Raw genomic sequence first — 9,179 nt, 5'->3', positions numbered from 1 at the left:
ACGTCACAATGTAACTGGGTGGCTATAAAGGTGCACTACAGGTATCTCCGAAAGTGTCTGTTGGGTTGGCACGAATCGAGACTGGGATTTGTCACTCCGTATGACGGAGAGGTATCTCTGGGCCCACTCGGTAATGCATCATCATAATGAGCTCAATGTGACTAAGGAGTTAGCCACGGGACCATGCGTTATGGAACGAGTAAAGAGACTTGCCGGTAACGAGATTGAACGAGGTATGGGGATACCGATGATTGAATCTCGGGCAAGTAACATACGGATGGACAAAGGGAATTGTATACGAGATTGATTGAATCCCCGACATCGTGGTTCATCTGATGAGATCATCGTGGAACATGTGGGAGCCAATATGGGTATCCAGATCCTGCTATTGGTTATTGGCCGGAGTGGTGTCTCGGTCATGTCTGCATGGTTCCTGAACCCGTAGGGTCTACACACTTAAGGTTTGGTGACACTAGAATTGTAATGTGAATAGTATGTGGTTACCGAAGGTTGTTCGGAGTCCCGGATGAGATCCCGGACATGACGAGGAACTCCGGAATGGTCCGGAGGTGAAGATCGATATATTGGACGAAGGGTATTGGAGTCCAGAATTGTTCTGGGAGTACCGGGTAACGACCAGCATGACCGAAAGGAGTTTCGGAGGGCCCTGACAAGCGTTGGGGGGCCTTATGGGCCAAGGGGAGGGGCACACCAGCCCACTAAGGGGTTGTGCGCCCCTCCCACCCCATCTCACATAACCTGGAGAGGTGGGGGCTCCTCCCCTAGGGCAGCCGCCCCTCCCAGCTTGGGGGGCAAGTTTCCTAGGGGTGGGGGCGCCCAAACCCATATAGGGTTTCCCATGTGGCCGCTGCCCCTCCGCTAGGGAAACCCTAGGCGCCTCCTCCTCCCCCTTCCCCCTACATATAGTGAGGGAGAGAGAGGGCAGACGCACCCCTTTTCGAGGCGCAGCCCCTCCCTCCTCCAACACCTCCTCCTCCTCCATAGTGCTTGGCGAAGCCCTGCCGGAGAACCGCAAGCTCCACCACCACGCCATTGTGCTGTCGGAGCTTTCCCTCAACTTTTCCTCTCCCCTTGCTGGATCAATAAGGAGGATACATCCCCGGGTTGTACGTGTGTTGAACGCGGAGGCACCGTCCGTTCGACGCTTGGATCGGATCTTCCGTGATTTGAATCGCCGCGAGTACGACTCTATCAACCGCGTTCTTGTAACGCTTCCGCTTAGCGATCTTCAAGGGTATGAAGATGCACTCACTCTCTCTCGTTGCTAGCATCTTCTAGATTAATCTTGGTGACACGTGGGAAAATTTTGAATTATTACTATGTTCCCCAACAAGAACTTGGGTCAGCATGGAAAGTTCTGATCCGTTTAGATTTCTTTTGTTGTGTGGGAGGTGACACAAAAATAAACCAGGGGCTGGTGGGAGGAGAGACGAAAAAAACCAGCGAAAAAAGGTTGAAAGTGGTGGGACGAAAATAAACCGTGAAGGCTATTCACCAACTCAAACATTAAGAGTAGAGATAAGTAGCTTCCTACCTAATTCTTAGCATGCCTAATTATCGACCTAATTGAAAAAAAATCCCTACCTAATTATCTATAGGCATAATTAATTGTCTACCTTATTAATTAATTGCAATAATGACTCGGTTTCTAAATTAACTTGGTGCGAAAAATCCAATTTAAATGGACCTAATTAATTGCATATGTAATTAACTGTCTAGCTAATTAATTGTATTAATTGCTTCATTTCCAAATTGATTCAGCGCTCAATTTCCAAATTATTTTCGCACGAATGACTGCTACGAACGACGACTACATAAATACTTCCTTGACAATAGAGCCTTTTGTTGTGGACTAGAACAATACACGTGCGTTGCAATGAGATATAAATATTTTAGTACGTTAGCTTGTGATTTACTTGTTAATAATAATGCGATTGTGTAAATAAATGTCCATCAAATCAAATTTTGACTGTAAATTACTTTATATTTTGATTAGAGTTTGGTAAGTAAATTAACGTGAAATTAATTGAGAAGGTAAATAAATTAAGGTGATTGGTTATAATATACATGGAAGGTTGGACGAAGAGGCGGTGGAAAGAAATGTGAAATAGGAACCTTATATTTTTTAAGTAGTAGCGATTCATTTTTGCAAAGCTTACCGAGTATTGTATTACCTCCGTCCGCGAATAAATGTACATCTAGGTTTTGTCTTAAGTCAAGTTTTAAAATTTTGACCAACTTTATAAAGAAAAGTAGCAGCATTTATAGCACTAAATTTTTTTGAACCTCAGTACAGACACAAGCGTTCATATACACACGCATACACTCACCCCTATGAACGCACACACGCACACCCTACCCCTATGAGCACATCTGAAAGACTGAGCCGACATATCATCTTGAGATTTATGAAGTCACTGTAGGCGCCTCGTCGTTGACGGGAACGTCTCCTCCCACTGAATGCGCATCACCAAAATCTTGAAATAAATCTAGAAATAAATACGAGCACCAGGATTTGAACCCTGGTGGTCTGGGAATACCACAGTCCCTCTAACCATACAATCACAAGTTGGTTGCATTTATGTGGTATCATTAGATTCATTTTGAAATGTAGTTTCATAATGTACCAATTTGGTGTCATCTATGCTACTACTCTTTTCTATAAAATTGATCAAATTTTAAAACTTTGATTTAGGACAAAACCTAGATGTACACTTATTCATGAACGGAGGGAGTAGGACAAATTTCATTAATATTTTTTTTGACATTTGAATGAACACACTTGATTGACAAAAAATATAACATGACCACGTCCACATATGCCTGTACGTGATGGTCCGACAACCCACCTGCCGCCACGGAGGTGAGGGTGTGCAAGGAAGAAAAATCAGCATGGAGGGATGGTGGTGACAAGTGAAGACGAAAATAAAGGCAAAAATAAATCGTGCGTACCGATGTATCGACTCCCCTTTTAATAGTAGAAATATATGACGAACCAACCTGTGGTTGGATAGTTAGAGAGACTATGGTATGCCCAGCCCACCAGGGTTCAAATCCTGGTGCTCGCATTTATTTCTGGATTCATTTTAGGATTTCCGGCGACGCGCATTCAGTGGGAGGAGACGTTCCTGTCAATGACGAGGTGCCTACGGTGACTTCATAAATTTCAAGATGATATGGCGGCTCAGTTTTTCGGAGGTGCTCATAGGGTATGGTGTGCATATGTGCGTTTATAGGGGTGAGTGTATGCGCGTGCATATGAGCGCTTGCGTCTGTACTTTGTTCAAAAAATAGTAGAAATATATGTGATTTGATAATTTAAAAAATATTAGCAAAAATGCCCGTGCGTTGCAACGGGAGAAGAACAATATCATAAGACATAGTGCAATAAACATGACCCAATAATATGTGCACGCCCTAATATTTGAACATAGGTATCATTCACTTAAAAAAACGTAATATAGCACTGCTAATAGAACGTTATAGCATTCTAAGTAATGTCTCGCTAATAGTACGTTATTGTTGCTTATCCTCCTTGTCTCATCGGCCAGTGGTCATGGTATACACTTGCAAATATAACAAATGTACCTCACAACATATACGGTGAATTAAGGAATTTTTGCAATTGACATGAGCAGATGAACAATATATGCTCACCTCAAGGAACAAAGTCAGATCCATTTAGATGCTACCTCCAGGTTAATATGCCATAGCGTGACACCTTGTGAAAGGAACATTGCGTTAAACTGTGAGCCACAAACAGTCTAGTTTATTGACATAATTAAAGTAATTAATTATTTTATTTGTTCTAGAATATATGCAAGGTAGCCATCCGTCGCAAACCGTTCCTATAAATAATCCGAAGAAGACAAATTACCAAGTTTTGGGCAAGCAAATTACCGTTGAAACAGTGTCATTATAAATAATTCTCAAGTGGTTGCTTGTTTATTTTTGATGAAATGCAACATGCATCGCTTTTCATTCGTTAAGAGGGAAACAGCCAGATTACAGGGTATATAGGCCATTGTAAAGTGACCGAAACATAAGAGAAAAGGCAAACACTATTAGTTACAAGGTAGAAGGTTCACTACAGACCATAAGACGACTACCCCATCCATTTCACTCCTTTCATTCTCTGCATGAACGAAGGCTCAAAGCTCTTCCGAGATTGAGATGAATCATTAACCCACATGCCACTGCTATCTAAAATAAAGATCAATGAAACCAATGTTTTGTTGGGCTTGGCACTAATTTAAAAAATTATTAACGTGGATGATAATAGCATATTTGGAATCTACATATTTTTTTGATGGATTTTCATATATGACATATTAGATTTGGAGCTAGGATTTTAAAGGTATGAATATTTTTAAAAGTATTTGATCTTTTAAAAAAGAAAAGGAAAATGTTGTAAGGGGATTCGAACTCGCGGTCTCCAGCATGGTAGCCAAAGGCCCGAATCACTGGGCTACATGCATGGTTGGGATTCCGCCCTATTGACCTAAACTGACCGCGGCAAAATAAATATAAGAAACGAAACATTTTTTCTACTTACCGGTGGCATGGTGTGTAATTATTCACAATTTCCGGGGTAATTTAGATGACGGACGGCCAGAAACACTATTTGCTTTATATATATATATATATATATATATATATATATATATAAATTAATTATTAGGTAGAGATAGAGATATGTGATTTGGTAATGTAGTAAAAAAGATATGTTTTTTATTTTACTAGTAAAGTTGTGCTTGTTATTTAATAAATGGTAGCACATTAAGCAATATCTGATTTTGATTTTGTTTTGAAAGGTTATTGAGAAAAATTTTATGTCTGTCTTTTAGGGAGGTGATCTCATATATATGGTATAATTTTTGAATTTTTAATTATCTATTATTTAAGTAATTAAATTGAATCAGCACATGCCAAAGCAAGCATGAAACAAGATCTTTCCCTTTAATAAGATTTGGTTTTTAAATGAAATGGAGAAAATAAGCCAGTGAGAGGGGTGGTGGAAGATGAGACGAAAATAAACCAGTAAGAGGAGGTAGTGGGAGATGAGGTGAAAATAGACCGACGAAAATAAAGCAGGATACTGGGCTACTAAATCCCCTTTAGGATAGCCCAAAATTAAATGATTTGAGGTCATGCGTAAATCAATTAAATCCCCTTGATCAATGATTAATTATTTCATGACTAATATGAACCTGATACAAATTTCTTATGGGCCCCTGTGTCGCGCCGACGGGTATTTCAATGGATGAAGAAATTAGCGTTTGCTTTGTAATGAAATATGCGATGGTGTGCTTCCGTATATCTTTGCCTATGTATTCCCTTCCCACAACATATCTCAACCTCAAACCAATCAAAGAAAAAAATCTATGTTGAACTATTAAATAACTCAAATTATAAGTGTCGCACATGTGGCATGGAGTAATCCCACTTTGATGTTTTTACAACTAACATTGCCATTTGAAAAAAATAAAAGCCTCAAAAAAGCTGAAACTTACCATCCAAATAAAAAATACCATGCTTCGCAACTAAGTTGTCATTCTCACGTAACTAGATTTGTCATAAAAAAATGTCAGAATGAAATTGCTTCGTGCCATGGTGTGACACTTATCATGGTCAGATTTTCGAGTAACCCGTAAGTAGCAAACCCTAGCCAGTCGGCTACTGCAGGGTTGTCCTTCTAAAACACGTTACTCAGGCTGAACGAGTAGTAGAATACAGCGGCGCCCTACCCCGCCACCCCGAGCGCGACCCTAACTCGGGGACCCCGGCTGTAGAGCACGTGCGGGGGTCGTCACCTCCCGGTAAAACCAAATCGCGACGCGGGGTCTGAGGACTTCCCTTTCCGCGATAGCTTCTTCTGACCACCAACGCATCTCGCCCGCCGCGCCCATGGTTTCCTCCTCCGCCTCCCCCAGGGAGGAGGAGGGCGGCGGCCCCCGTTTGCCCTCGCTCCGCGGCAAGAAAAGGAGAATGCGAGGCAGAACGGCCTCGCCGGAGCCGGCTTCCACGGCCGCGCCGCCGCAGGTACGGGTCTCGAAGATATTACATGCTAGTAGATCAGGCCGTGTGCTTTTTTTTTTAATACCATGTACGGGTTGTTTTCTTTGTTCCTATTGATTGATTGAAGAACTGTTATTGATCAGCGGTTGTGTACGTCGAGAATTGTTCCTGTTGGTTTGTTTGGTTCGGAAGCAGTAGCGGTTTTGTTTGATTGATGAGGGATATAATATCTGTTATGCGTATACTATGAATTGTTTCCCGTTTGCTCGTATGGATTTCAATGTATAGGTCATGACTCAATTCTAGGGCAATGGAATATATGCAGCAGTGAGATGCGATTTGTGGAGGGCGTGTGTTCCATGCTGGTTCTTGGGTCCGGTTGTGGATTGGAAAATATTAGTTGAATTGATGAACGCATGCAAGGAAGGAGATGGGAGTGGGGGAGGGGGGTCACGTATTTTGCGATCGCGGGTTGGTGGAATTGGTCTTCGATTTGGATATTGCCTGATTGATGATTATGTGTTTCTTTGTAATAATGATTTCTTCGTGTTCTAGAATTCCGAGAAAAAGATCTAGTTTCCCCTAGGATTGATCTAGTTTCTTTGTAATAATGATTTGTAATAATTGTAAGTTTTCTATCCTTCTTAGGTTAGGCTTGTACCTTTAAACTTCCTCTGTACAGTTTGTTCTTTGTTTGATGCAATAAAGGGCTGTGGGGTTTTTACCCTGCAGTAAATATTCAAAAAAAAAGATCATGTTGATTGTATAATTGTGGCGCAAAATTTTGAACAATCTAGGTGGATCTGACCTACTTAAATTCGTTTTGACTTGTAGGAATACAATTTGTGAGTCTTGTTCCGATTGGGTACTTCTCCTATGCAATCGAATCAGCAATTCCATTGCTAAGTTATGCAAACATAGAGAACTCGAACTATGAAATAATTTTACCAATTCACCAATCAATGACACAATCCATGGGTTAAATTCATAAGGAGATTATACAATACATTAGTATGCTGAACTCGGTCTAAATTCCTGCCTACTATGAGAACATTAGCCCTGTAGTGCTTTCCAATTAAGTGAAATTTTAATCTAGAAGTTGATCTTGTTATGACTACTATTTCTCAGGGTGGCGGAACAACAACTGTACGCTCTTCAAAAGTTTCAACTTGATCAGAACAAATTTATCATTTTCCATCGCTTATAGTTTATGTGATTATCATGTGCCTAACTTGTTTGTCTCATTTCTTTAATTTATTATGGGCAGACATATGGAAAGTGGCATCCAGATGAATCGAACAGACCTGAAATTGATGATGCTCCTGTATTTACCCCAACTGAGGAGGTTTGTGGACTATTCTCTTCACTAGCAGAACTATGTTATGTGGATTGACAGTGTATAACTCTTTTACATCAGGAATTCAAAGATGCAATTGGGTACATTACTAGCATTCGTCCTCAAGTAGAAAAATATGGAATTTGTCGTATTGTTCCACCATCTTCTTGGAGACCACCATGTCCTCTAAAGGAGAAGAGCTTTTGGAAATGTACAGAGTTCAACACCCGAGTTCAACAAGTTGACAAGCTTCAAAATCGGGAACCCCCAAAAAAAGAAACACAACCTCGAGTTCAGAAGAAAAGAAAGAGAAGAAAGAAACTGAGGTTTGGGATGTCTCAGAAGCGACGTAGCGCTGACTCTGCAGACCAGGATGAGAAGTTTGGCTTTCAGTCTGGCTCAGATTTCACACTAGAGGAGTTCCAGAAATACGCTGATATGTTCAAGGAGCAATATTTTGGAATGAAGGGAAGTGATGAAATTTCTCTTTTTGAAATTAAACAGCACAAAGAAATGTGGCGACCATCAGTTGAGGAAATTGAGGGAGAATATTGGCGGATAGTTGTATGCCCTGATGATGAAGTTGAGGTACCCTGGTTGCTTATGTGTAGATTATGCTCTTATTAGGATTTAAGTTTTTACTGATTGACATCAAACTATCTTTGCGTAGGTGGATTATGGTGCTGATCTGGACACTGCAATATTTAGTAGTGGATTCTCTAAATCATCTCTATCAGATGCAAATAAGCAAGATCCATATGGTTTATCTTGCTGGAACTTGAATAATCTGCGACGACAACCTAGATCTGTTCTTTCATTTGAAACTGAGGATATATCTGGTGTTGTGGTCCCTTGGCTTTATGTTGGGATGTGTTTCTCATCATTTTGCTGGGTAAGATTTTTCATTCTTCTATTTCTCATCCATCTCATGAAATGTGGATAATAATAGTATAATGCTCCTAAATCATGTGCGCACGCAAATTGGCTTGAACCTTGCTAAGTACTCCCTCTGTAAACAAATGTAGGACGTTTTTGCAGTTTAAATTAAACTGCTAAAACATCTTACATTTGTGTACAGAGGGAATATATTGCAGTATTTTTGTAGGTGGTTGAAAGATGCTAGTAGCTGAGTGCTTCAAATCTTCTGTGCCATGCAACCCTTTTGTTGGGTTATCTTGAGACTAATAATTTTAAATATATAAGTGGTGAAGTCCTCCCCACTTGTGCCAAGAGGTCCTGGGTTCGAACCAGCCTCTCTGCATTGCACTTTGCAGGGGTAAGACTAGGTTCCTATAATCCCTCCCCAGACCCCACCTTGTGTGGGAGCTTCTATGCACTGGGTCTGTCCATATACATGACTGTGACACGTTGATTAGGGTCCACGTTCTCATATATCCTTGTTCTTTATGTTGCTGTAGCATGTGGAAGATCATTTCCTTTATTCTCTGAATTACATGCATTTTGGTGAACAAAAAGTATGGTATGGTGTTCCTGGTGAAAATGCAGTGAAGCTAGAAGATGCTATGAGAAGGAACTTGCCAAGACTGTTTGAAGAACAGCCTGATCTCCTGCATGAGCTGGTAACATTTTTATTGTGTATTGACCTAGTGATTATGATAACAAGAACCCACTGTTTGCAATGTAACCTAGTAAATGCTTTTTGGAACCAAGAGTCCATGTGGATTGAAAACTACTTACCATCCTGGAATCAAAGAGAGCATTATGCAATTTTCTTCAGTGAACATATTACTTTATTCAGTATCATTGCCTGATTTTTTATCATAATTTTTTCATGATTTATAAT

The 9,179-nt window shown here is 40.6% G+C and overlaps 1 pseudogene; it reads left to right on the top strand.

The window, feature by feature from the left end:
* Nucleotides 1-5,826: 5,826 nt before the first annotated feature.
* LOC119266382 overlaps nt 5,827-9,179 on the top strand; it is a 7,478-nt pseudogene continuing 4,125 nt past the window's right edge.

The sequence above is a fragment of the Triticum dicoccoides genome, chromosome 1A (assembly GCF_002162155.2).
Source record: "Triticum dicoccoides isolate Atlit2015 ecotype Zavitan chromosome 1A, WEW_v2.0, whole genome shotgun sequence".
Classification (NCBI taxonomy): domain Eukaryota; kingdom Viridiplantae; phylum Streptophyta; class Magnoliopsida; order Poales; family Poaceae; genus Triticum; species Triticum dicoccoides.
Note: the sequence above shows the minus strand (reverse complement) of the source record. Positions and strands in the feature narration are given on the sequence as shown.